Source organism: Acipenser ruthenus, chromosome 13 (genome assembly GCF_902713425.1).
Source record: "Acipenser ruthenus chromosome 13, fAciRut3.2 maternal haplotype, whole genome shotgun sequence".
In the NCBI taxonomy this organism is placed as follows: domain Eukaryota; kingdom Metazoa; phylum Chordata; class Actinopteri; order Acipenseriformes; family Acipenseridae; genus Acipenser; species Acipenser ruthenus.
This window is the reverse complement of record NC_081201.1, coordinates 15,579,786-15,606,276: the sequence shown is the minus strand read 5'-3', so window position 1 is coordinate 15,606,276 and position 26,491 is coordinate 15,579,786. Positions and strand designations below refer to the sequence as shown.

General features: G+C 45.2%; 2 non-coding genes across 2 annotated transcripts; both read left to right on the top strand.

Moving 5' to 3' along the window:
- Nucleotides 1-201: 201 nt before the first annotated feature.
- On the top strand, nucleotides 202-398 carry LOC131697097 (U2 spliceosomal RNA). The gene has a single exon (XR_009306976.1). It is a non-coding gene; the product is annotated as a U2 spliceosomal RNA (small nuclear RNA).
- Nucleotides 399-14,057: 13,659 nt separating this feature from the next.
- LOC117968089 (U2 spliceosomal RNA) lies at nucleotides 14,058-14,252 on the top strand. The gene has a single exon (XR_009306984.1). It is a non-coding gene; the product is annotated as a U2 spliceosomal RNA (small nuclear RNA).
- Nucleotides 14,253-26,491: the final 12,239 nt, after the last annotated feature.

Sequence of the window (26,491 nt, the reverse complement as noted above, 5' to 3'; positions counted from 1 at the left end):
GACTCATGCCGGTTCATGGTCTTATGATAGGGGGTGAAGCGGGTTGTTTTTTGATGCATACACTGTCTTGTGCAAATGGAAGTTGTTTTAAACTGATTGTCCTTTCAGACTTTGTTTTTATTGGAAAGTTTTTATGACTTGGCTGTAATATGATATTGTTTTTTTCTGTGTATTGTATTAAGTTTTTTTGATTATATGTTTATGATTTTTGTCCAAGGAAAATAAATAAAAACAAAAAAAAATCTGTTCTTATCAGTTTAATATCTGATACGTCCCCCATAGGGGGACCCGTCTATATTAAATTGATTTTTGGAAGCAGGAGATGGAACCGGGGCTTGCTCCGTCCACTCCACGCATCGACCCGGTATTGCAGTACCTCCGGGAACGGTGCACAAGAAAGGTCGAGAGAGGTCGAGAGGTCGAGAGAGAGAGAGAGAGAGAGAGCCAGCCTCTCCCTTTTTCTGGGTTGTATTTTTTCCCGCTCTTTTTGTTGTGGTTTTTTTTTGTTTCTTTTTTTTTGTTTGTTCCAAATAAGGCAGGCAGGCAGGCAGGCAGGCAGGTCTGCCTAACTGATGGACAGCCTGCTCTACTCACGCAGCAGGCCAGTGTACCCAGAAGGCCTTGCGCTCGTGGGAGGAGGAGCGCAGCGGTAAAGCAGAAACGGAGCTGTTTAGTGGGGCAAGGAGCCCTCGCTTTCAAGGCAGCAGCAGCAAAGCGCCCCTTTGCCGGGACCGAATGGCACTTGCGTTTTGGGAAGAGTTCCCTGTTTTGGGCCAGCCGGAAGGGCTGGGCTGCCAGTAAAGCCACACTCTGGCTTCTCTTCAGTTCAAATAAATCTTTCTAAGGACTAAGGCTTAGGAGGGTAGTGGCATTGCCCGCTCCCTCCGAGGGTCTGTGAGAGGTTTGTTCGAGGGAAGAGGAACAGACTTTTTTTTTATTTTTGACTGGCTTTTATTCAGCTCGGCAACTTTTTGGAAGACTAATGCTCAGTTTGGTTTTGGCTTGCCCAATCCAGGCCAAGGGTCTTTCAAGATTTTGTTGACTGTTGAGAGCAGTTTTTCTTTCAGGCGGTTCCGGCTTTTCCAGACGTTCCTGGAGTTCGAGAGGAGGAGGACCTATCATCCAGACGACCTTTGAAGACCCTTTGATGACCTAGACGACCTCATCCCCAGCCCTTGATCGTGATCGAGATCCAGACAGAGAGAGCAGCCGGCGCCCAGCAGAGGGCGCCATCTGGGAGGAGCAGAGGGCGGCCCCGGACCCCGAGGAGGCGTCACAGCCACGATTCTTCCTGCGTGGATTCGGTGCCAAGCAGCACCCCCTACTCCGCCAGGGAAGGACACCGTTCACCTGGGGAGGGGGTCCCTCTTGCGAGGCGACCATCTCCTCAGGGACTAAAGTAATAGTTCTTTAAACTGCCCAGATTTGCTGCTTACGTTGTCTCTTTTCCGCAGAGAGAGACAACCCGGACGTCCAGAGGCTTCTCCCACCCCAATCGGAGGAGCCAGCTGAAGGATGGCGTTCCGGCCAACCCAGGAGACCAGGAGGCACAATGCGGTGCGCTTCACAAGAAACCAGCAAGAGGAAACGGAACCAGGACTGACGAGACTGGAGTTCAGCCGGACCATTCTTCAGAGGGGTATGGGTTTTTCCCCTTCTGACTTGAATTGTTTGGTGAAATTGCCAGGGCTTAAGGAAGTGTTTGAGGTCAGTTTTAGGAACCCCCAAAAATTACAAGAAATGTGGTCCTTTTGGGGGGAGAATAAATATCTCGCTCCATACAAAGAATTTTTTGTGGATGCACTGACAGACAGAGAAATGAAAGTTGTTACTGTCCAATTTTTCAATGAGGCTGTTAGCGACTATGACATTACAACATGGCTTAACCGCTATGGAAGGGTGTCATCAGAAGGGAGGAAAATTAGTGACGAAGATGGGGTTTGGACAGGAGCCAGAAAGTGGCTGGTACGCCTCAATGTTGATCCATCGGGCACTGGAGGCGTCCGCCACATTCCAAACTCCATAGTGTTAGGGCCCAACAGAGGGCTGGTATTCTATAATGGGATGCCAAAACTCTGCAGGAAATGTGGGGAATTAGGACACCTGGCGGCCGCATGTACTGTAGTCAAGTGCAGGAACTGCGGCGCCCCCCACGAGACCAGCCACTGCAGAGAAGAGAGGCAGTGCAATTTGTGTGGAAAGAAGGGGCACCTGTTTAAGGACTGCCCCTCTTCCTATGCCAACATGGCCAGAGCAAGCAAGGCAAATACCAACAAGCCTAGGCCTGAGCAGGAAGAGGGAGCAAGTAACAAAGATCAGTCCACATCACCACCAACAGCACCCAAAACCCAGACTCCAGCACCACCATCACCAGCACCCCCCTCACCCCCCCGCCCCCGAGACATGTCCCGTTTTACGAGGACCCCTTCCCCCAGCCCAGAGAGAGAGTACAACAGCTACTCCACTAGCTCCTCCAGCAGCTCCTCTGATACAGAACATGAGGCAGGGAGGGAGCCCGGACCCAGCAGCGCGCCCCCCCCCCCCCCCGAGTAGGGCCCTCTCAGTGCCAGCACTCCCCCTCGGCTCTCGTTATGACGCCATAAGGATTGAGTCCGTGGGGGAGGAAAGCGAAAGTGAGAGTGAGAAGGAGGGGAAGGGAGTGAAGAACCAGCCGAGGGTGGGGAAAAGAAAGGGTAGAGACGAGGGGGGGAAAAGAAAGAAGATAAAGATCAAAGACAGCAAGTTGCAGGTGGCCCCCATAGATCCAAAACCAGCTAATGTCCACACAAAGTCCCCAGTCTTGCCATCGCAGGCAGAGACTGAGGCGAGTGGGATGGCTACACTGCCACCTAGTGGGCAGGTAGCAGCCAGCCAGGGCATCCCCAGCCAGCCTTCCCAGTCATTAAGAACATAAGAACATAAGAAAGTTTACAAACGAGAGGAGGCCATTCAGCCCATCTTGCTCGTTTGGTTGTTAGTAGCTTATTGATCCCAGAATCTCATCAAGCAGCTTCTTGAAGGATCCCAGGGTGTCAGCTTCAACAACATTACTGGGGAGTTGGTTCCAGACCCTCACAATTCTCTGTGTAAAAAAGTGCCTCCTATTTTCTGTTCTGAATGCCCCTTTACCTAATCTCCATTTATGACCCCTGGTCCTTTTTTCTTTTTTCAAGTCAAAGAAGTCCCCCGGGTTGACATTGTCTATACCTTTTAGGATTTTGAATGTTTGAATCAGATCGCCGCGTAGTCTTCTTTGTTCAAGACTGAATAGATTCAATTCTTTTAGCCTGTCTGCATACGACATGCCTTTTAAACCCGGGATAATTCTGGTTGCTCTTCTTTGCACTCTTTCTAGAGCAGCAATATCCTTTTTGTAACGAGGTGACCAGAACTGAACACAATATTCTAGGTGAGGTCTTACTAATGCATTGTAGAGTTTTAACATTACTTCCCTTGATTTAAATTCAACACTTCTCACAATATATCCAAGCATCTTGTTAGCCTTTTTTATAGCTTCCCCACATTGTCTAGATGAAGACATTTCTGAGTCAACATAAACTCCTAGGTCTTTTTCATAGTTCCCTTCTTCAATTTCACTCTCCCATATGATATTTATAATGAACGTTTTTATTGCCCGCATGCAATACTTTACACTTTTCTCTGTTAAATTTCATTTGCCATGTGTCTGCCCAATTTTGAATGCGGTCTAGATCATTTTGAATGACCTTTGCTGCTTCAACAGTGTCTGCCACTCCTCCTATTTTTGTGTCATCTGCAAATTTAACGAGTTTGCTTACTATATCAGAGTCTAAATCATTAATGTAGATTAGGAATAGCAGAGGACCTAATACTGATCCCTGTGGTACACCACTGGTTACCTCACTCCATTTCGAAGTTTATCCTCTAATCAGTACTTTCTGTTTTCTACATGTTAACCACTCCCTAATCCATGTGCATGCATTTCCTTGAATCTCTACTGCGGACCCACACGTTCCGAGAGGCCCTGAGCAAGTTCCACCAGACTTACCTTGTGGGGAGTTAAATAGCCCAAACTCCTCGACGTACTGTGCATACAAAGACGGTGCCTTCTTGGACGATGCAGCAGTGAGTACCTTCTCAGGGGAGATGGGAGTTGCAAATAAGCCCAAGCCCCCTCGAAGCAAGCGTAGAGCTAAGAGTAGGAAGAGTGTCCCGACCTCCCAATCATAGTCACTATGGGGTGGACGCAGCGACTCCTTTTCTTGTTAGCTACCCTGATATGTGTGTCTGTTAATGTCAGGAGCATCGGGGAGACACAAAAAAGATTTGATGTACTAAAACTATCTAACTAACTTGAAAGCACATATCATCTTTCTGCAGGAGTGTGGTATTTCGTCGAGCCCTGATTATAGGGACCCTGGGGGACTCCTTCTGGTCGGGCTCCAACATAGCCAGAGCCGACGGAGTAGGTATCCTGTTTAAAAACCCATTTATTACCTCCCGCAGCAGCAGGGAGGTAGAACCTGGTAGAATTCTGAGCGTGGATGTGACATACAACAACACTCCCCTCAGACTGGTCACTGTCTACGCACCCACTAACCAAAACGAAAAAGAGTTCAATTTTTTCCACAGCTGCGTCCACTCCTGCTGGGGAAAGTACCCGTCATCGTGTCAGGTGACTTCAATTGTGCTCTAAGGGACGTAGACCGGAGCAGGCCACGCAACGACCGCTCTAGTAGAGTTTTGTCCTCCGTAATATCTGATTTCTCCCTGTGTGATGCAGGTAAGGACCTGGTGCCTCCCTTTACCTGGGTGAGCTCATCTGGGACCTCCTTCTCCCGTATAGATCTCGTCCTGCATACCAGCTCCCTTACGAAGACGGCAGTAGACACCCAGGCCGTCTTCTTCTCTGACCATAGGCTCCTTCAGGTAACATTGCAGGTCCCTCAGACCTCCCAGATGGGGTCAGGGGTCTGGAAATTAAACACCTCCTTACTCGACGACCCCTCCGTAGCTGCAGCCTATAAGAGCAGGCTTGTCGAGTGGACCACTTTGCGTGACCTATTCAACTCCCCTATAGAGTGGTGGGAGATGGTCAAAATGAGAACTAAGGGTTATTTCATAGCAGCAGGCAAGAGGAAAGCAAAAGAAAGGAGGGCCAAATATAAACACCTGAATTCTGCCCTCCAGCGTCTGAGCCTGCTTCAGCTTCGGGGGTTCCCTGTAAGCGACGAGATAGCCCAGACCAAGCTAGATCTTTCAGTACTTTGTAGGGAGGAACAACGAAAGGTCATGCACAATGCAAAAGTGCAAAAAATGGAGGAAGACGAGGGAGAAGCGGCACTTGATGTCCTCCATGCTCGACAGCAGGGGGAGGATAGTAGAGGATAGTGAGGGAGTGAAAAAAGTGGTAGAGAACTTCTATAGGGACCTATATAACATCAAAGCTACAGATGACACCCTGATAGTGTGGTTCCTGAGCCATTTGGAGCCTGACTCAGTACGGGACGAGGAGGAGGAGGAGGAGGAGAAAGACCAAGAACTCACGCTGGAGGAGCTCACCCAGGCGGTTAAGACCATGAACACCGGTAAGACGCCAGGTCCAGATGGCATCCCGGGTGAGTATTACCATCTTTTTTGGGACACGCTAAAAGTCCATTTAGCAGAGGTCTACAGAGCGGTCTACAGGGAGAAGCGGTTGGGCCCTTCTATGCGGGAGAGTGTAATTACGCTACTTCATAAGAAAGGGGAAGTTAAAGATCTACGGAACTGGCGCCCAATCAGCCTCCTTTGCGTGGACTACAAGATACTAGCCAAAGCTCTGATGCTCCGGTTACAAGTACACCTCCCTTTGGTCATTGGCCCCGACCAGGCTTGTGGTGTCCCAGGGTGGTCCATCACCAATATTTTAATGTTAACAAGGGACATTCTGGCTTATTCTAGAGAACGGAACCATCCCCTCTGCCTGTTCAACCTTGACCAGGAGAAGGCGTTCGATAGGGTAAGCCATGAATATATGTACAAAGTGATGGACCAGATGAAATTCGCTCCTGGACTTAGGGAGTGGGTTAAAACTATCTATACAAACATTAGTACCCGAGTCTTGGTGAACAGACACCTGACTGGTAAAATATCTATCCAGTCAGGGGTCAGACAGGGTTGCCCACTATCCCCACTGCTATATGTCGTGTGCATTGAACCCCTCCTGCAGGCAATTCGTAGGGATACCAATATAACTGGTTTCCAGCTGCCTGGATCCAACGGGGTCCAGGTCAAAACAACAGCATATATGGACGATGTGTCACTCATTTGCACCAACACATTGTCGGTACCTCGGATTAGTAATATCCTTGAGAAGTACTGCACGGCGACCGGGGCAGTGATTAATAAGTCCAAGAGCGAAGTCTACGTGTCTAAAAATTGGCAGGTAGATAGGGAACTGTCGGACATGTACCCTGTCAAAAAGGACAAAATCAAGATTCTGGGCCTCATTTTTGAGAACAATAGCTCGGGGGCCCAGAGCTGGACGGCGGCCATTAACCAGGTCCGTAAAAAGATTGGCGGATGGAGCACAAGATCCTTAACAATGACGGGTAGAGTATTAATAACCAAGTCTATACTGTTCCCCATTCTCTCTTATGTAGGAAACATCTTTCCCCCAGACAGGACCACCAAAAAAGTGGTGGACCGCATTATCCACCGCTTTATCTGGGGCAGCAAGATGGAGAGGGTAAAGCGAGCCACCTTGAGTAAAGCCGACAAGAAGGGAGGTAAGGGGGTCCCGGACGTTGTGCAGCTCACCCGAGTGCAGGGGCTCACGCAAACTATCAAGAACATTCAGGCCCTGGACAGGAAGGTATGTTACATGAATCGTTTGTATTTTGCCACCTGTCTCAGGGCCTTGGGCCTCTGCACTATTGATAACACCGTGCCGTACTCCTGGGACCCCCCATTGTATTATAGAACCTTAAGGGACACTATATATAAATTGGGCTTAGATGAAGCCAAATTGGCCTCCTGGGAATACAAGGTTGTAACTAAATATCTTGCCGGTTCCCAGGAAATTGAAAAAGTAGCTGCTTTCTTCCTCACCCAAAACCAAAAAATCTGGGAGAATGGTGTCTCACAGCTGCCTCAGTAATGTCCAGAAGGATATAGCATGGAACACCGTCCACAGTTCACTCCCCACTCGAGCGTTCATGTTCAGGAGGGGGACTAGCCCAAGTAGAAACATGCCCCTATGCAAAGTGCCGCAAGAGAGAAACACCAGCCCATATCTTCTGGGAGTGTGATGTGGCTGGCAGGGTCTGGCTCTCTGTCTCTGTCTTCCTAAACAGGTTTGCTGACACGGCCAAGATGACCGCCGAGACTGTGCTCTATGGGCCTGCGGGAGGAATCGCAACCAGCACAGCTAAGTGCGTTTGGCGTGTCATCAATGTTGTCAAGCAGATCCTGTGGGAGGGCCGTAACGTCTGTGTCTATCACAAGCAGGAGCTAGACACTATCACCACGACCAGAAGGGCACAAACTCTTATCAAGGACTTTGTAATTCTGGACATCCGGACCCTCGGGAAGGACAAGGCCTGCGCGGAGTGGAGGATCACCGGACTTCAGGACGTGAAGATGGAATGAAGGAAAAAACTGGAACCGCTAGCTCCTAGGAGCGGGACTACAGGGCACCGCTAAGCCTTTTATTTATTTTGTCATGCCAGCATTCCGCCCTTTTTAGCTGGCATGACCGTTTTTGAACGGTGCCCTGGTTTTATGTAGTCTTTTTGTTTGTTTTATGGATTTTTATTTGATTTATTTGGAATGGTTTATTTGATTTTGTTTTGTTTTGTTTATGTATCTAAAAGATTTTTAATGTTAACTATTAAAAGTTACATTTTAAGTGTTTTAATTTTAGAATTTTAACTCATTGTTTTATACACTGTCCCTTTTCCCCTGTCCCTGTTTTAGTTCTATAGTTTTATTGTTCTGTTTTATGTTCACTTTTGAACTTTTTTAGAGAGCACTCCCCGGCCCTCACAAGCACTGTTTTTTTTATAGATGGTTCTTTTTTTCCCCAGTCACTTTTTAAAGCAGCACAGGTTTTTTTCATGTTGATTTTAATCTGTGTCTGTTTTAACCATGTACAAAGCACGATTGTCTTGGTGTTTTTAAATGTATTTTAAATGCTTTTAAAACAAAATGTATGTCTGTATGCATGAATGTCATCTTTAAAAGAAATGTAAAATGAATGAAATGAATGGGTGTAAATGGAAAAAAATTGTAAAATCTCAATAAAAAGAGTATTTTACTAAAGATTTCCGTGGAGAGGAGTATTTATGAGTTCAATGCAATTTTTGGCTAGCTCTGCCCCTCGGGGTGGGGCTCGACATGGGTTTAAAAGCAGAACGAGCACAGCAGCGGTGGCCGTGTTAATAATTAGAGCCTGGCACCATTTTTTCTTTCTTTTTTTTTTTTTCTTTTTCCCATTTTTCCCCTCAGTCCAAGAAGCAAGTACCCCGGCAGCTCCGGCGTTTGGTCAAAACCATTGTGGGCATCGCTTCTCGGCCTTTTGGCTAAGATTGTTTTCATGTGGCATGACCGCAGAGAGTGATACGAGAGAGTGATACGAGGAGGAGAGGATGGACAAGACATCTGCTAATCGGTCGGCTTCAAGGGCTGGACTACGGAACACAGTTCGGTTGAGATGGAGAGGAGATATGGGAGTGGATTTCCCAGGAAGAATTGAATTTGTGGAGAAGATTTTGATGGCGAGCCTTGGATTCGAAGCTATGGATTTCTTTTGTATCCAGATGAATTCAGCGGCAAGGTTCGTAGATGTTACTTTTGACTCTAAAGATCTTTTTATGACATTTTGGGATAGATACAAAGTGTACTCAATGAGAGCTCCTGTGAAGGATGATGCTGCTGAATCATTATGGAATCGCAATTTCAGAGTTATAACAGTCCACATGTTTAATCCTTATGCATCTGACTGGGATATTGAAGCTTTTCTGGGGAAATACTGCGATGTACTAGTGAGTGCAGTTTATCAGAGAGATCTATTGGGAATCTGGAATGGCAAGAGACAATTCAAAGCGTTATTAAGGCAAGACGCCAAGGGTTTCGATGGGTATAGGCACCCTCCGGCAAACTTTTCTATTGGGCCCAACAGAGGCTACTTGTTTTATTCTGGCCAACCGCTATACTGCCGAAAATGCATGTCCTTTGGTCACACGGAAATGCATTGCAATCAAGTTCGTTGTAGGAACTGCGAGGAGTTGGGCCATGAAACAAAGGACTGTCCGTTTGTTAAAAAATGTAATATTTGTGGATCTGATGAGCATCTCTTTAGACAATGCCCACAGAAGAAAAGGTCCTTTGCAGAGGTGATTAGAGAGGACCGAGAAAAGGAACCAGAAAATGAGCAGCAAGATGGGGGAGAGCCAAGGGGTGGTCCCGCTGATGTAAGCGAAGCACAGGAGGAAAATGTGGCTGTGGATAAGGTGATTTCAAGTGGCAGTGGGGTTCAGTCAGAGTTAAGCAGAGTGCCTGGCCAAGAGGAAGCTCGGCAAACTGTTCAAGAGGCTGAGTGGGAGGAGATTGAGGCGAGTACGGAAATACTAGAGGAAAAGGTGGAGCTGAACCAAGAAACAAGCAAGGAGGAGGGCTGGATGGATGTGGACAAGAAAAGTGGGAAAAGGAAAAAAAAATTCTGGGAATGAGAGTAAGGCAGCTGAACAAAAGCCAGCAAAAGGGAAGAAAGCAAAGGAAGGGGAGGGGATAGAGCATGGAAACAGGTTTGATGGCTTACAGAATCTGCCAGATTCAGATACAGAACTGAGGAGTAAACCAACAGAGAGTGGGACTGAGTTAGGTTCTGAACTGAGAAGCTTTTTGTTGTCACCAGCGAGCCCATGTCGGTCGGATTTAGGATTACAAAGCAGTGATTTTAATGTTGAGTAATTTCTGGACAATGCTCAACAATTTAATGAGACTACATTGGCTTTACCTATTTTACCTGCAATACAAGAGGAAGGAGTAGGACCTACAAGCCAAGCTTAAATAAAGGGTTTATTTTTAATAATATAAATTATAAATGGCTTCAATTAATTTAATTTCAGTTAATGTTAGGGGCTTGAGGAATAATCAGAAAAGAGCATCTGTGTTAAATTCTTTCAAGTATATTAAGTTTTCAGTTTGTTTTTTGCAAGAAGTACATTTAAAAGATGAAGGGGACTGTAACAGGGCGAGCAGCCCTGTACATTGTTTTGTTTATTTTTAGATCGGGGTCTCCCCCTCCACCCCTGTGCAGTGTATTTATTTTGTATTATTTTTATTTATTGTATTTATGTCGGCGAGCGCCGTATGTTTTATTGTTTGTATTTTGACGGTGTAGCCGATTGTTTTGTTTAGTGTGGATGGGTAGCCCCATCCACAACATAATTAAAACTCGTGCAGAAGGTGGCCATCTCCCGAATTAGGTGATTTAATTTGTTGCTAATTGGGAGATGGTCACCTGTTATAAAAAGCCTGCAGCTCTCTAGCTCGAGGTGGGTGTTGTAGGAGCGGCGAGAGCGAGAGCGAGAGCGGAGCGATCGGGTGAAAACGAAACTAAATTCAATTATAACATACAGGAACAGTGACAGCGACTGCCCAGCCTGACCTGTATGGTTTATTTATTATTGATTGTTAATTTAGTGTTCGTGATTTGTTTTTGTTTTGCTCGGTGAGCACAGTGTTTATTTTTGTTTGAATATTTATTTTATTTTTGTTTGCTTTAAATAAAACGGCGCCCGCGCCACTGCACCGTACCTTTTGTTTTTGTTGTGCCGCCTTCTGGTCTGACGTCCATTCGTCCATTCCTGTCACAGGGACATAAAGGGGTTTTCAAGGGAATTGGAATCAGGGGGAATCGAGATGGAGTGTGGGGGGTGTGCACTCATCAGGGGTGGGGATTTTGTTTAAGGATAGAGGGTTAGAAGTGAAGGATTCTTTTTCTATGGTGCCAGGGAGGGTACTAGTAGCGGACGTGGATGGGAGGGAACAAAAGTTAAGATTAATTAATGTATATGCTCCTCCAACAAGGAAAGAGCGAAAAGAATTATTTTTGGGTTTGGGGGATGTATTAATGACAAATAGGCATGTAATAGTGGGGGGAGACTTTAATGTCTGTTTAGATGCAGTTCAATCAGAAGATTTTAGTTGCAAGGATTTACGGTTGATTTTGTCTAATTTTAATTTAATAGATTCTTTTAAAAAGTTAAATAAAGGAAAGCCAGGATTTACCTGGAGAAATTCTAGGGGTGCAAAGAGTAGAATAGATTATTTCTTTGTGACCAATGATTTGACTTTAGAACATTTTTCTGTTTTGCCTGTTTGGTTTTCAGATCATGATATGATTTCTTTAGGGGTAATATTAGACGGGACAGTATTTGGTGTCGGGTATTGGAAATTGAATTGCAAAATTTTAGAAGAGAAAGTTTAGGGAACAATTTATTTTATATTTTAATGAGTGGGTGGAATTGAAACCTTATTACAAATCCTGGATTGATTGGTGGGAGGATGTGAAGCGAAAAGTTAAGGTGTTTGCGCAGGGATATTGTAAATCAAAAGCATTTGAGGAAAGAAAAGATATATATTGGGTTTACAAAAGAGGTTGGAGGAGATGCGGGTGAAGGATAATAATGGGGAATATGGATTGGGAGCAGTATAGTTTTTGTAAGGAGAGGTTAAAGAAGATTTATAGTAACAGTGCTGCTAAATTCATGTTTAGAAGCCAACTAGTCTTTTATGAGACTAATGAAAAATGTTGTCATCAGTTTTTCAAGCCTATGAGGGAGAAACAAAAGAAAAGAATGATTAAGAGATAAAGATGGAAGGGAAGTTATTTTTATGAGGAGTTGTTTTCAGAAAGGAAAATAGATGATAAAGCAGGAGATACATTTTTAAATAATTTGGGATCTAGAGTGCCAGAAGAGAGTAAAATTGAATTGGAGAAGGTTATTGAGTTGAGCGAGTTAACAGCAGCTGTAAATGAGATGAAAAACAATAAAGTGCCGGGGTCAGATGGACTGCCAAGGGAGTTTTATTGGGCTTTCTGGGACATTATTGGTCCAGTGTTTAAAGAGGTAATAAAGGAAGTGTTTGACAGAGGAGAATTGTCAAAATCAATGAAGGAAGGGATTATTTCTTTATTATATAAAAAGGGGGACATTAAGGATTTGAAAAACTGGAGGCCTGTGACCTTATTAAATGTGGATTATAAAATTTTAGCAAAGACAGTAACTAATAGGTTAAGGGGGGTGATGGGTTTCATTGTACATAAAGACCAGACATGTGGGGTAGTGGGAAGATCAGCGCAATGGAATTTGCAATTGACTAGAGATGTAATTTGGTGGGTACAGGACAGGAATATTCCATTAATTTTAGTGAGCCTTGATCAAGAAAAGGCATTTGATAGGGTCAACCACCAGTTTTTATTTAGAATTTTGGAGAGGTTAGGTTTTGGGTGTCATTTAATCAAATGGTTAGGAATAATGTATAAAGATGTAGTGAGTAGAGTCAATGTGAATGGGCACTTGGGGAAGCTAATTAAACAAAGGTCGGGGGCGAGACAGGGGTGTCCGCTATCCCCCTTACTTTATGTATTGTTCATGGAACCTTACGCTGCAGCACTGAGAGCAGATAAGGGGGTAAAGGGGTTAATTATTCCAGGGAGTGGGGGTGTGGAATTAAAAATTGCACAGTATGCAGATGACACAAGTTTATATTTAGAGTCTGATAATGATATAAGGAGAGCATTTCAGTTAATGGACTTGTTTTCTTTAGCATCGGGTTCAAAGTTAAACTTGAGTAAAACAAATGTCATGTTCTTGGGAGCTTGGGAAAACAGGAAGCAAACACTTTTGGGATTGAACATAGTTTCAGATGGGATTAAAATATTAGGGGTTAATTTCTATCAAAGGGGTAGTGATTTAAAGAATTGGGCAGACAAAATTGTTAAAATGAATAAAAAGTTAAATATGTGGAAAGCAAGGAAACTGACCTATATGGGGAAGGTGTTGGTTCTAAAAACAGATGTGTTACCTTCTCTGTTGTACCTAGCGTATGTGTATCCGTTGCCTCCAAGATATAGGAGAAGTGTTATTCGTATGATTTTTGAGTTTACGTGGGGAGGGAAATATGAGTACATCAAGAGAGGGGAGATGTATAAGGCTGTGGAGAAAGGAGGGAGGGATGTTCCTCACATTCCTGTGAAATTAGATTGTTTTATTTGTGGCAAATTTATGTAAAGCTTTGCAAGGCGAATTTAAACAATTTTCAGTTTTGTTAGATTGTGGTTTTCATTTACAATGAGACATTTTGTTAAAATAAATAACATGGGACCAAGAGCGGAGCAATTACCTGGACATTATCAACATGCGGTGAAGTGGCTGAAGCAGAATCCAGTCTGTAAAGAGGTAGAGATCTGCACAGAGCATAAAGAACTGTATAAAGAATCTGTGAAAGTATTTTATAATAACGAATACAGTTCAGTGGCCCCTGAGACTTGGGGAAATATTCAGCCAAAGGGGCTAGATAATAACCTAAAAGATTTAAATTGGATGATGCTTCATAAAAGGATGGCTGTAAGGGAGGTGTTATTCAGACATAAACTGACCAGAAATGCTTTTTGTCCTAGGGGAACATGTTTTGTGGAAGAAACACAGGAACATGTGTTTTGGGAATGTCCATTTGCAGCAACAGTATGGAATAAAACCAGAGTGATCATAGACAAGGAGGTACCAGGAACGAAGCTGTCATACGATGTAATATTGAAAGGGTTTGTAAAGAGTGCCACAAAAACAAAACAACAATGGCTGTTATGGTTAATTCTCAGTTTAATTAAGTTTGAATTATGGGAAAGTAGAAATAAACTGATTAAAAATAACAGACATAAAAGCGGAGGTAATAATTGAAAGAGTGTGTAGTGACATAAGGGGTAGAGTTGAAATGGGGGTATAATTCAACAAGAGAAAGGTGGAAGGGTTTGTTTACATTGTAATTATTGATGTATGTGACTATATATTTGGAAAATTGTTTGTATAATAAATTTGTGGAATTTTTCTAATAATAAAAAAAAAAAATCTGTTCTTATCACTTTAATATCTGATACGTCCCCCATAGGGGGACCCGTCTATATTAAATTGATTTTTGGAAGCAGGAGATGGAACCGGGGCTTGCTCCGTCCACTCCACGCATCGACCCGGTATTGCAGTACCTCCGGGAACGGTGCACAAGAAAGGTCGAGAGAGAGAGCCAGTCTCTCCCCCTCCCTTTTTCTGGGTTGTATTTTTTCCCGCTCTTTTTGTTGTGGTTTTTTTTTGTTTGTTCCAAATAAGGCAGGCAGGCAGGCAGGCAGGCAGGCAGGCAGGTCTGCCTAACTGATGGACAGCCTGCTCTACTCACGCAGCAGGCCAGTGTACCCAGAAGGCCTTGCGCTCGTGGGAGGAGGAGCGCAGCGGTAAAGCAGAAACACAGCTGTTTAGTGGGGCAAGGAGCCCTCGCTTTCAAGGCAGCAGCAGCAAAGCGCCCCTTTGCCGGGACCGAACGGCACTTGCGTTTTGGGAAGAGTTCCCTGTTTTGTTTGGCCTTGCCGCCGGGTAGAGGAGAAGGCCTTTGGGCCAGCCGGAAGGGCTGGGCTGCCAGTAAAGCCACACTCTGGCTTCTCTTCAGTTCGAATAAATCTTTCTAAGGACTAAGGCTTAGGAGGGTAGTGGCATTGCCCGCTCCCTCCGAGGGTCTGTGAGAGGTTTGTTCGAGGGAAGAGGAACAGACATTTTTTTTTTATTTTTGACTGGCTTTTCTTCAGCTCGGCAACTTTTTGGAAGACTAATGCTCAGTCTGGTTTTGGCTTGCCCAATCCAGGCCAAGGGTCTTTCAAGATTTTGTTGACTGTTGAGAGCAGTTTTTCTTTTTCAGGCGGTTCCAGTTTTTTTCTTTCAGGCGGTTCCGGCTTTTGCAGACGTGCCTGGAGTTCGAGAGAAGGAGGACCTACCATCCAGACGACCTTTGAGGACCCTTTGATGACCTAGACGACCTCATCCCCAGCCCTTGATCGTGATCGAGATCCAGACAGAGAGAGCAGCCGGCGCCCAGCAGAGGGTGCCATCTGGGAGGAGCAGAAGGCGGCCCCGGACCCCGAGGAGGCGTCACAGCTACGATTCTTCCTGCGTGGTCTCGGTGCCAAGCAGCGTCCCCTACTCTGCCAGGAAAGGACACCGTTCACCTGGGGAGGGGGTCCCTCTTGCGAGGCAACCATCTCCTCAGGGACTAAAGTAATAGTTCCTTCAACTGCCCAGATTTGCTGCTTACGTTGTCTCTTTTCCGCAGAGAGAGACAACCCGGACGTCCAGAGGCTTCTCCCACCCCAATCGGAGGAGCCAGCTGAAGGATGGCGTTCCGGCCAACCCAGGAGACCAGGAGGCACAATGCGGTGCGCTTCACATGAAACCAGCAAGAGGAAACGGAACCAGGACTGACGAGACTGGAGTTCAGCCGGACCATTCTTCAGAGGGGTATGGGCTTTTCCCCTTCTGACTTGAATTGTTTGGTGAAATTGCCAGGGCTTAAGGAAGTGTTTGAGGTCAGTTTTAGGAACCCCCAAAAATTACAAGAAATGTGGTCCTTTTGGGGGGAGAATAAATATCTCGCTCCATACAAAGAATTTTGTGTGGATGCACTGACAGACAGAGAAATTAAAGTTGTTACTGTCCAATTTTTCAATGAGGCTGTTAGCGACTATGACATTACAACATGGCTTAACCGCTATGGGAGGGTGTCATCAGAAGGGAGGAAAATTAGTGACGAAGATGGGGTTTGGACAGGAGCCAGAAAGTGGCTGGTACGCCTCAATGTTGATCCATCGGGCACTGGAGGCGTCCGCCACATTCCAAACTCCATAGTGTTAGGGCCCAACAGAGGGCTGGTATTCTATAATGGGATGCCAAAACTCTGCAGGAAATGTGGGGAATTAGGACACCTGGCGGCCGCATGTACTGTAGTCAAGTGCAGGAACTGCGGCGCCCCCCACGAGACCAGCCACTGCAGAGAAGAGAGGCAGTGCAATTTGTGTGGAAAGAAGGGGCACCTGTTTAAGGACCGCCCCTCTTCCTATGTGCCAACATGGCCAGAGCCAGCAAGGCAAATACCAACAAGCCTAGGCCTGAGCAGGAAGAGGGAGCAAGTAACAAAGATCAGTCCACATCACCACCAACAGCACCCAAAACCCAGACTCCAGCACCACCATCACCAGCACCCCCCTCACCCCCCCGCCCCCGAGACATGTCCCGTTTTACGAGGACCCCTTCCCCCAGCCCAGAGAGAGAGTACAACAGCTACTCCACTAGCTCCTCCAGCAGCTCCTCTGATACAGAACATGAGGAAGGGAGGGAGCCCGGACCCAGCAGCGCCCCCACTCCTGAGTAGGGCCCTCTCAGCGCCAGCACTCCCCTTCGGCTCTCGTTATGACGCCATAAGGATTGAGTCCGTGGGGGAGGAAAGCGAAAGCGACAGTGAGAGTGAGAAGGAGGGGAAGGGAGTGAAGAACCAGCCGAGGGTGGGGAAAAGAAAGGGTAGAGACGAGAGGGGGAAAAGATAGAAGATAAAGATCAAAAGACAGCAAGTTGCAGGTGGCCCCCATAGATCCAAAACCAGCTAATGTCCACACAAAGTCCCCAGTCTTGCCCTCGCAGGCAGAGACGGAGGCGAGTGGGATGGCTACACTGCCGCCTAGTGGGCAGGTAGCAGCCAGCCAGGGCATCCCCAGCCAGCCTTCCCAGTCATTAACACAAACCCTAGCACACCTCGCAGAAGAGGTGTTCACTAATGCACCGAGGGAGAGGTCGGGGTCAACACCTTCCCTGACCAGCAGTGCCTCGGTAGCAATGACCCTCTTCAAGCGAAGGGCCTCCCTTCAAAGCATCCTTGACCCCCTCCCTTGTATGGGCAAACCCAGGGGCCCCCTAGAGGTCCTCCTAGATACAGCACTGGAGGACATGGGAATACCCCTGGACGCGGTAAGCCAGAAGTCTGCTAACAGCTCCAATTCAACAGACGGCAACAGCCAAAGAAGGCTGTCTGTCATAACCCCCCCCAGGACAAAGCTGACCCACACGTTCCGAGGGGCCCTGAGCAAGTTCCACCAGACTTAACTTGTGGGGAGTTGAATAGCCCAAACAACTCCACGTACTGTGCATACAAAGACGGTGCCTTCTTGGACGAAGCAGCAGTGAGTACCTTCTCAAGGGAGATGGGAGTTGCAAATAAGCCCAAGCCCCCTCGAAGCAAGCGTAGAGCTAAGAGTAGGAAGAGTGTCCCGACCTCCCAATCATAGTCGCTGTGGGGTGGACGCAGCGACTCCTTTTCTTGTTAGCTACCCTGATGGCCCTGATATGTGTGTCTGTTAATGTCAGGAGCATCGGGGAGACACAAAAAAGATTTGATGCACTAAAACTATCTAACTAACTTGAAAGCAGATATCATCTTTCTGCAGGAGTGTGGTATTTCGTCGAGCCCTGATTATAGGGACCCTGGGGGACTCCTTCTGGTCGGGCTCCAACATAGCCAGAGCCGACGGAGTAGGTATCCTGTTTCAAAACCCATTTATTACCTCCCGCAGCAGCAGGGAGGTAGAACCTGGTAGAATTCTGAGCGTGGATGTGACATACAACAACACTCCCCTCAGACTGGTCAACGTCTACGCACCCACTAACCAAAACGAAAGAGTTCAATTTTTTCCACAGCTGCGTCCACTCCTGCTGGGGAACGTACCCGTCATCGTGTCAGGTGACTTCAATTGTGCTCTAAGGGACGTAGACCGGAGCAGGCCACGCAATGACCGCTCTAGTAGAGTTTTGTCCTCCGTAATTTCGGATTTCTCCCTGTGTGATGCAGGTAAGGACCTGGTGCCTCCCTTTACCTGGGTGAGCTCATCTGGGACCTCCTTCTCCCGTATAGATCTCGTCCTGCATACCAGCTCCCTTACGAAGACGGCAGTAGACACCCAGGCCGTCTTCTTCTCTGACCATAGGCTCCTGCAGGTAACATTGCAGGTCCCTCAGACCTCCCAGATGGGGTCAGGGGTCTGGAAATTAAACACCTCCTTACTCGACGACCCCTCCATAGCTGCAGCCTATAAGAGCAGGCTTGTTGAGTGGACCACTTTGCGTGACCTATTCAACTCCCCTATAGAGTGGTGGGAGATGGTCAAAATCAGAACTAAGGGTTATTTCATAGCAGCAGGCAAGAGGAAAGCAAAAGAAAGGAGGGCCAAATATAAACACCTGAATGCTGCCCTCCAGCGTCTGAGCCTGCTTCAGCTTCGGGGGTTCCCTGTAAGCGACGAGATAGCCCAGACCAAGCTAGATCGTTCAGTGCTTTGTAGGGAGGAACAACGAAAGGTCATGCACAATGCAAAAGTGCAAAAAATGGAGGAAGACGAAAAGTGTACCCGCTTCTTCCAGAAAACGAGGGAGAAGCGGCACTTGATGTCCTCCATGCTCGACAGCAGTGGGAGGATAGTAGAGGATAGTGAGGGAGTGAAAAAAGTGGTAGAGAACTTCTATAGGGACCTATATAACATCAAAGCTACAGATGACACCCTGATAGTGTGGTTCCTGAGCCATTTGGAGCCTGACTCAGTGCGGGACGAGGAGGAGGAGGAGGAGAAAGACCCAGAACTCACGCTGGAGGAGCTCACCCAGGCGGTTAAGACCATGAACACCGGTAAGACGCCAGGTCCAGATGGCATCCCGGGTGAGTATTACCATCTTTTTTGGGACACGCTAAAAGTCCATTTAGCGGAGGTCTACAGAGCGGTCTACAGGGAGAAGCGGTTGGGCCCTTCTATGCGGGAGAGTGTAATTACTCTCCTTTATAAGAAAGGGGAAGTTAAAGATCTACGGAATTGGCGCCCAATCAGCCTCTTTTGCGTGGACTATAAGATACTAGCCAAAGCTCTGATGCTCCGGCTACAAGTACACCTCCCTTTGGTCATTGGCCCCGACCAGGCTTGTGGTGTCCCAGGGAGGTCCATCACTGATATTTTAATGTTAACAAGGGACATTCTGGCTTATTCTAGAGAACGGAACCATCCCCTCTGCCTGTTCAACCTTGACCAGGAGAAGGCGTTCGATAGGGTAAGCCATGAATATATGTACAAAGTGATGGACCAGATGAAATTCGCTCCTGGACTTAGGGAGTGGGTTAAAACTATCTATACAAACATTAGTACCCGAGTCTTGGTGAACAGACACCTGACTGGTAAAATATCTATCCAGTCAGGGGTCAGACAGGGTTGCCCACTATCCCCACTGCTATATGTCGTGTGCATTGAACCCCTCCTGCAGGCAATTCGTAGGGATACCAATATAACTGGTTTCCAGCTGCCTGGATCCAACGGGGTCCAGGTCAAAACAACAGCATATATGGACGATGTGTCACTCATTTGCACCAACACATTGTCGGTACCTCGGATTAGTAATATCCTTGAGAAGTACTGCACGGCGACCGGGGCAGTGATTAATAAGTCCAAGAGCGAAGTCTACGTGTCTAAAAATTGGCAGGTAGATAGGGAACTGTCGGACATGTACCCTGTCAAAGGACAAAATCAAGATTCTGGGCCTCATTTTCGAGAACAATAGCTCGGGGGCCCAGAGCTGGACGGCGGCCATTAACCAGGTCCGTAAAAAGATTGGCGGATGGAGCACAAGATCCTTAACAATGACGGGTAGAGTATTAATAACCAAGTCTATACTGTTCCCCATTCTCTCTTATGTAGGAAAAATCTTTCCCCCAGACAGGACCACCAAAAAAGTGGTGGACCGCATTATCCACCGCTTTATCTGGGGCAGCAAGATGGAGAGGGTAAAGCGAGCCACCTTGAGTAAAGCCGACAAGAAGGGAGGTAAGGGGGTCCCGGACGTTGTGCAGCTCACCCGAGTGCAGGGGCGCACGCAAACTATCAAGAACATCCAGGCCCTGGACAGGAAGGTATGTTACATGAATCGTTTTTATTTTGCCTCCTGTCTCAGGGCCTTGGGCCTCTGCACTATTGATAACACCGTGCCGTACTCCTGGGACCCGCCATTGTATTATAGAACCTTAAGGGACACTATATATAAATTGGGCTTAGATAAAGCAAAATTGGCCTCCTGGGAATACAAGGCTGTAACTAAATATCTTGCCGGTTCCCAGGAAATTGAAAAAGTAGTTGCTTTCTCCCTCACCCAAAGCCAAAAAATCTGGGAGAATGTGTCTCACAGCTGCCTCAGTAATGTCCAGAAGGATATAGCATGGAACACCGTCCACAGTTCACTCCCCACTCGAGCATTCATGTTCAGGAGGGGACTAGCCCAAGTAGAAACATGCCCCTATGCAAAGTGCCGCAAGAGAGAAACACCAGCCCATATCTTCTGGGAGTGTGATGTGGCTGGCAGTGTCTGGCTCTCTGTCTCTGTCTTCCTAAACAGGTTTGCTGACACGGCCAAGATGACCGCTGAGACTGTGCTCTATGGGCCTGCGGGCGGAATCGCTACCAGCACAGCTAAGTGCGTTTGGCGTGTCATCAATGTTGTCAAGCAGATCCTGTGGGAGGGCCGTAACGTCTGTGTCTACCACAAGCAGGAGCTGGACACTATCACCACGACCAGAAGGGCACAAACTCTTATTAAGAACTTTGTAATTCTGGACATCCGGACCCTCGGGAAGGACAAGGCCTGCGCGGAGTGGAGGATCACCAGACTTCAGGACGTGAAGATGGAATGAAGGAAAAAAGTGGAACCGCTAGCTCCTAGGAGCGGGACTACGGGGCACCGCTAAGCCTTTTATTTATTTTGTCATGCCAGCATTCCGCCCTTTTTAGCTGGCATGACCGTTTTTGAACGGTGCCTTGGTTTTATGTAGTCTTTTTGTTTCAGTTTGATGGACTTTGATTTGATTTATTTTGAATGGATTATTTGATTTTGTTTTGTTTTGTTTATGTAGCTAAAAGATTTTTAATGTTAACTATTCAAAGTTACATTATAAGTGTTTTAAAATTTTAGAATTTTAACTCCCTGTTTTATACACTGTCCCTTTTCCCCTGTCCCTGTTTTAGTTCTATAGTTTTATTGTTCTGTTTTATGTTCACTTTTGAACTTTTTTAGAGAGCACTCCCCGGCCCTCACAAGCACTGGTTTTTTTTATAGATGGTTCTTTTTTTCCAGTCACTTTTAAAGCAGCACAGGTTTTTTTCATGATTTTAATCTGTGTCTGTTTTAACCATGTACAAAGCACGATTGGCTTGGTGTTTTTAAATGTATTTTAAATGCTTTTAAAACAAAATGTATGTCTGTATGCATGAATGTCATCTTTAAAAGAAATGTAAAATGAATGAAATGAATGGGTGTAAATGGAAAAAAATGGTAAAATCTCAATAAGAGTATTTTACTAAAGATTTCCGTGGAGAGGAGCATTTATGAGATCAAATCAATTTTTGGCTAGCCCTGCCCCTCGGGGTGGGGCTCGACATGGGTTTAAAAGCAGAACGAGCACAGCAGCGGCGGCCATGTTAATAATTAGAGCCTGGCACCTTTTTTTTCTTTCCCATTTTACCCCTCAGTCCAAGAAGCAAGTACCCCGGCAGCTCCAGCAGGCGGCCGCGCCCGGGGCGTTTGGTCAAAACCATTGTGGGCATCGCTTCTCGGCCTCTTGGCCAGATCAGGTATATGTGGCTTGACCGCAGTGCTTGGTAGGGAAGGCGATGACGTCCAACCGGAATACGTCGGCTCCTGGAGCGCGGCTGCTAGACACGATACGCTTTGTTACAAAGGAAAAGGATGGAGTTCAACCACGGATCGACCGGATTCTGTTTGCCAAGAAGGTCTTACTGGAGGGAATTGGATGCTCTACAGCAGATGTCTACTGTTTCCAGGATTTCAGCAACAAGGGAATCTTTGACATAACCTTTTCATCATCAAGATGCTGCTCGACTGCCTGGGAAAGATGTAGAAAGGTAAGAAATGAACCTCCCTTTTCAGACTTCTACATTGAACCTCTTTTTGTCAGAGAAATCAGACCTCTAACTGTCCATATGTATAACCCCTTTGTAGTGGATGAAGATATTTTAACATTCTTAAAAAAATTCTGTGATGTGCTACATAGTGGGACTAAAATAAAAGACTCTTTGGGTTTTTGGACTGGAAAAAGAATGTACAAAGTAAGGTTAAGACCTAGAGAAGGGGCTTATGGGGGAGTCATACATCCTCCAGGCTCCTTTTCTATTGGATCAAACAGAGGATACCTATATTACCCTGGACAGCCAATACGGTGTCGAAGATGTGGAGAGGAGGGACATAATGCAGAGGGATGCAAAAAAGATTTTTGTCGTAAATGCCAGAAAGGCGGGCATACAACAGCTGCATGTGTTGCCCAAGTTGAATGCAACTTGTGTGGAGACAGTGAACACATCTTTAGAAACTGTCCAGAACGTGCAGGAAGTTATGCTGGGGCGACCATGTCAAGGAAAGTGGTCAGCCAGGATACACCCGACATCGAGAGCTCTCAACAAAGGCTCAGAAGTGAGGAAGCAGGAGCCCTAACAGTGGGAAAGGTGCTGGAATCGAAAAGCCTGGGTACCAAAAACCCTAAAGATACAACTGTTGAGAAGATTATGACAACCTCTGACCCCTCACAAAGAGCATCAACTTCCTCCATGAAAGAACCAACAACTAGGAGAGTGAAAAGAAGAGCAGAAACAGAACTAGAGACCATCGAAGAAGAAGAGAGGAAAAAAACAGAACAGGACCCGGAAGTACTTATGGAACTTAATCAACCAGCTACGGAGAGGGAATTCCTTCCAGCATTACCTGCTGGTACCAAGTGGGGTGACATAGAAGAAGAACAACAGTGGATTACAAAGAAGGGGAAGGCCAAAGAATCTGAACTAACGCAGTTCCAAGTAGAAATATCCAATCAGTTAGATATTCTTGGTGCCATCTCCTCCTCAGAGGAGTCCAATGCAGACAGATTGGAAAGTGCAGAGTTGATAGTCCCTGACTCACCCGGTATGACAGAGACTCAGGAATCAACAGAGGAGACGTCATCAATAGACTTTGTAGAGGATACAATAGACTGTGCGGGACAAAGGACCCCTGCACCTTCTACAGTGGAATTTGAGACTCAGGCTGCAGTAGAATAATTCATAGAGAAGATGATATGAAAAGGAGATGGAACCTAAGAATAAGGAGGTCTCTCTTTTATGTTTCTTCCTTGTTTTGTTTGTCTGGACTGCCAAATTTTATTTAGTTCAAATGAATAATCTGCAATGTGTTACTCTAAATGTTAGGAGCATTAAGAACATGACTAGGATGATCTCTATACTGTCCTTTTTAGACACACAAAAATTTAATGTTTGTTTTTTGCAAGAATGTGGCATACCACACTTAAAATCATACCTTACGTATTCAAAATGGTGGACACAAGGCCCGTCAGCTTGGTCAGGGGGTAATGATAATAAAGCATCAGGAGTTGCTATATTATTTAGAGGTAATGGTATTAAGATATCTGAAGTAACAGAAGTGGTCCCTGGTCGTGTACTATGTGTAGACAGTCTGTTTAAAGGTAACAACATTAGATTTGTTAATGTGTATGCCTCCCCATTTAAAAATGAGCGAATGGAACATTTTTCGGTGATCCCCTTTTACTTGGCCAGTTCTAAACCAATAATACTGGCAGGAGACTAACTGTATTATCGAGGTTAGTGGTAGGATTGGGTCCATGAATATAAGGTTAGATAAAACATCTAAAGCACTTGAAAATGACAAAAACTGCAGGGTTGATAGATGTGGGAAAAGAGTCTGGAAAGAAAGATTTTACCTGGTCTAATGCAAGTGGCAGTCTAGCATCTCGCATAGACTATTTGTTTGTATCCCCTATATTTAAATCACGAGAGTATAGTGTGTCGACAGTCTTCTGTTCAGACCACAAAATGATAGGGTTTAATGCCAAGCTCCCCACTGCTTGTGTAGCGGGACAGGGAATTTGGAAATTAAATGTAAACCTGATAACAGAAAGTATCATAAAAGAACTAAAAGAGCATTATATTAAATGGAGGTCATTAAAATGTTGTTTCGATGGCTTAAAAGATTGGTGGGAAAAGATTAAAGAAAGAATTAAAGACTTTTTTGTGAGGAAAAGCAAAGAGATAAATAATAAAAAGAAACAAGAATTTAAAAGAAATAAAGAACAATTACAAACCCTGGTTTTGTTACAGGAGTCGGGGTGGGAGGTAAAGAGAGAGATCGAAGCAGCGAATGCAGAGTTAAAAAAATACTTCTTGGCAGAGGAAAAAAAAATAGTTTAGATCAAAAGTAGAGATTTTAGAAAAAGACGAAACTTGTAGCAGTTTTTTTTTCAAAAAAGTACACTCCAATATATCAAATATCACTGAAATAAAAGATCTTAAAAGGGGAGTTGAAAACTTCAAAAAGAGATACTTGAGAGTATTAACTGTTTTTATGAAACTCTGTATTCAGAGAAAACATATGATGATGAATATGGGAAACAGTTCCTTAATAAAGTCACAGACACGCTGAGTGAACAAGCACAGGATTTTATGGATAAACCATTTACTCTGACAGAGTTAGGAGAGGCCGTTCGGGCATTTAAAAAAAATAAAACTCCAGAGCTGTATGTGGAGCTCTGGGAGGTAATCGGTCCAGATCTGATGGAGGTATTTAATGAGTGCTATAGAGATGGTAAAATGTCTAATACTTTTAGGAAAGGGGTGATTACCTTAATTTATAAACATAAGGGAGATAAAGCAGAGATTAAGAACTGGAGGCCTATAACATTGTTAAATGCAGACTACAAAATTTTGGCGAGAGTACTCGCAAATAGACTGAAAACAGTGGTGGCCGAGGTCATCAACCCAGACCAATCATGTGGAGTACCTGGTCGGAGAATCTCAGATTTACTTTGTCTGGTCAGAGATACTATAAACTATATAAAGAACGCAATGTAAGAGCAATCTTGGTCAAATCTAGACCAAGAAAAAGCTTATGACCGGGTTTCACATGTGTTTCTGTTTAAGGTTTTGAAACGGTTGGGTTTTGGCCCTCAGTTTCGTAAATGGGTACATTTAATATATAGTGATATATATAGTACAGTTTTAGTAAATGGGTGGCAAACTGAACCTTTCAATATAAAATCAGGAGTCCGTCAAGGATGCCCACTGTGTGCACTGTTATTTATCTGTACAATTGAATTGTTTGCAATCTATGTCAGGAAAGATAAACGTATACAGGGGATTGTAATCCCGGGAAGTAATAACATACAGGTAAAGGTCTCGTTGTATATGGATGACGTGACGGTTTTCTGCAATGATGCACAGTCAGCAGTCAAACTATTACAAGTGACAGAATGGTTTGGACGAGCTGCCGGCGCCAAAATAAACATTGAAAAAAGCAAAGCCATGTACTTTGGGTCCTGGTCTGGGAGACTCTCTATCCCATTCTCAGTGAAAACCGATTTCATTAAAATATTAGGAATTTGGTTTGGGAAAGAGGGTGCAATTATTAAAATGTGGTTAGAAAGATTAACTAAAATCAATAAAAAAAATTGGCTTATGGACAAAAAGGGTGTTAACACTAGAGGGGAAAGCGTTGGTGCTTAAGAATGATTTATTGCCGGTTCTGCTGTATGTTGCTCAGGTTTGGCCACTGCTGAGAGACTGCAAAAGAACAGTCAATAAAATAGTCTTCTATTTCGTGTGGGGCTCAAAAATGGACAGACTGAAACAGTCAATAATGTTTAAATCACCAGAGAATGGAGGAAAGAGGATCCCAGACTTGGTGAGTATCCTGAGGTGCACTTATGTCTGCAATTGTCTCTCTATTTGTTTGACATCACAGTATAACTGTCAAAATGTTTTTTGTTTCTAAGATATTATTTATTTACATCTTTGAGGAAATATGGCTGGGTGACCTTACCCATGAATACTCCATACTGCTGGTTCCCCCCGTTTTATCTGTCTGCAGTTATAAAGTTCATTAACATTAACAATTTAAGTTCCATAGATACAAAAGACTGGACACAGAGAAAGATCGTGCCTAACATTAATGACAATGATAAACTGGTGGTGGTGAGTCAATTCCATGAAAACAACTGTAAAACAATCTGGAAAAATGTCTCTGCTAGATACCTGACAAATAGACATAAAGATGTATCATGGATAGCAGTGCATAACTGTCTAGCTATCAGAGAGTTTATGCGTAGGAGAGAGTTAAGTGCGGTGATAAAATGCCCAAGACCAGGTTGTACAAGTGTGGAGTCAGTAGAACATCTGTTAATTGAATGTACTTTTGCAAAACAAGTGTTGCTCACTATGAAAGATCTACTGTTGAAATTTGTACCACAAAATGACATCTGTAGTGTGTTTCTGATGTATGGTCTATGGCAGAACACCGTAGCAGAAGACGACTTTGAGTGTGCCTGGCAAGTA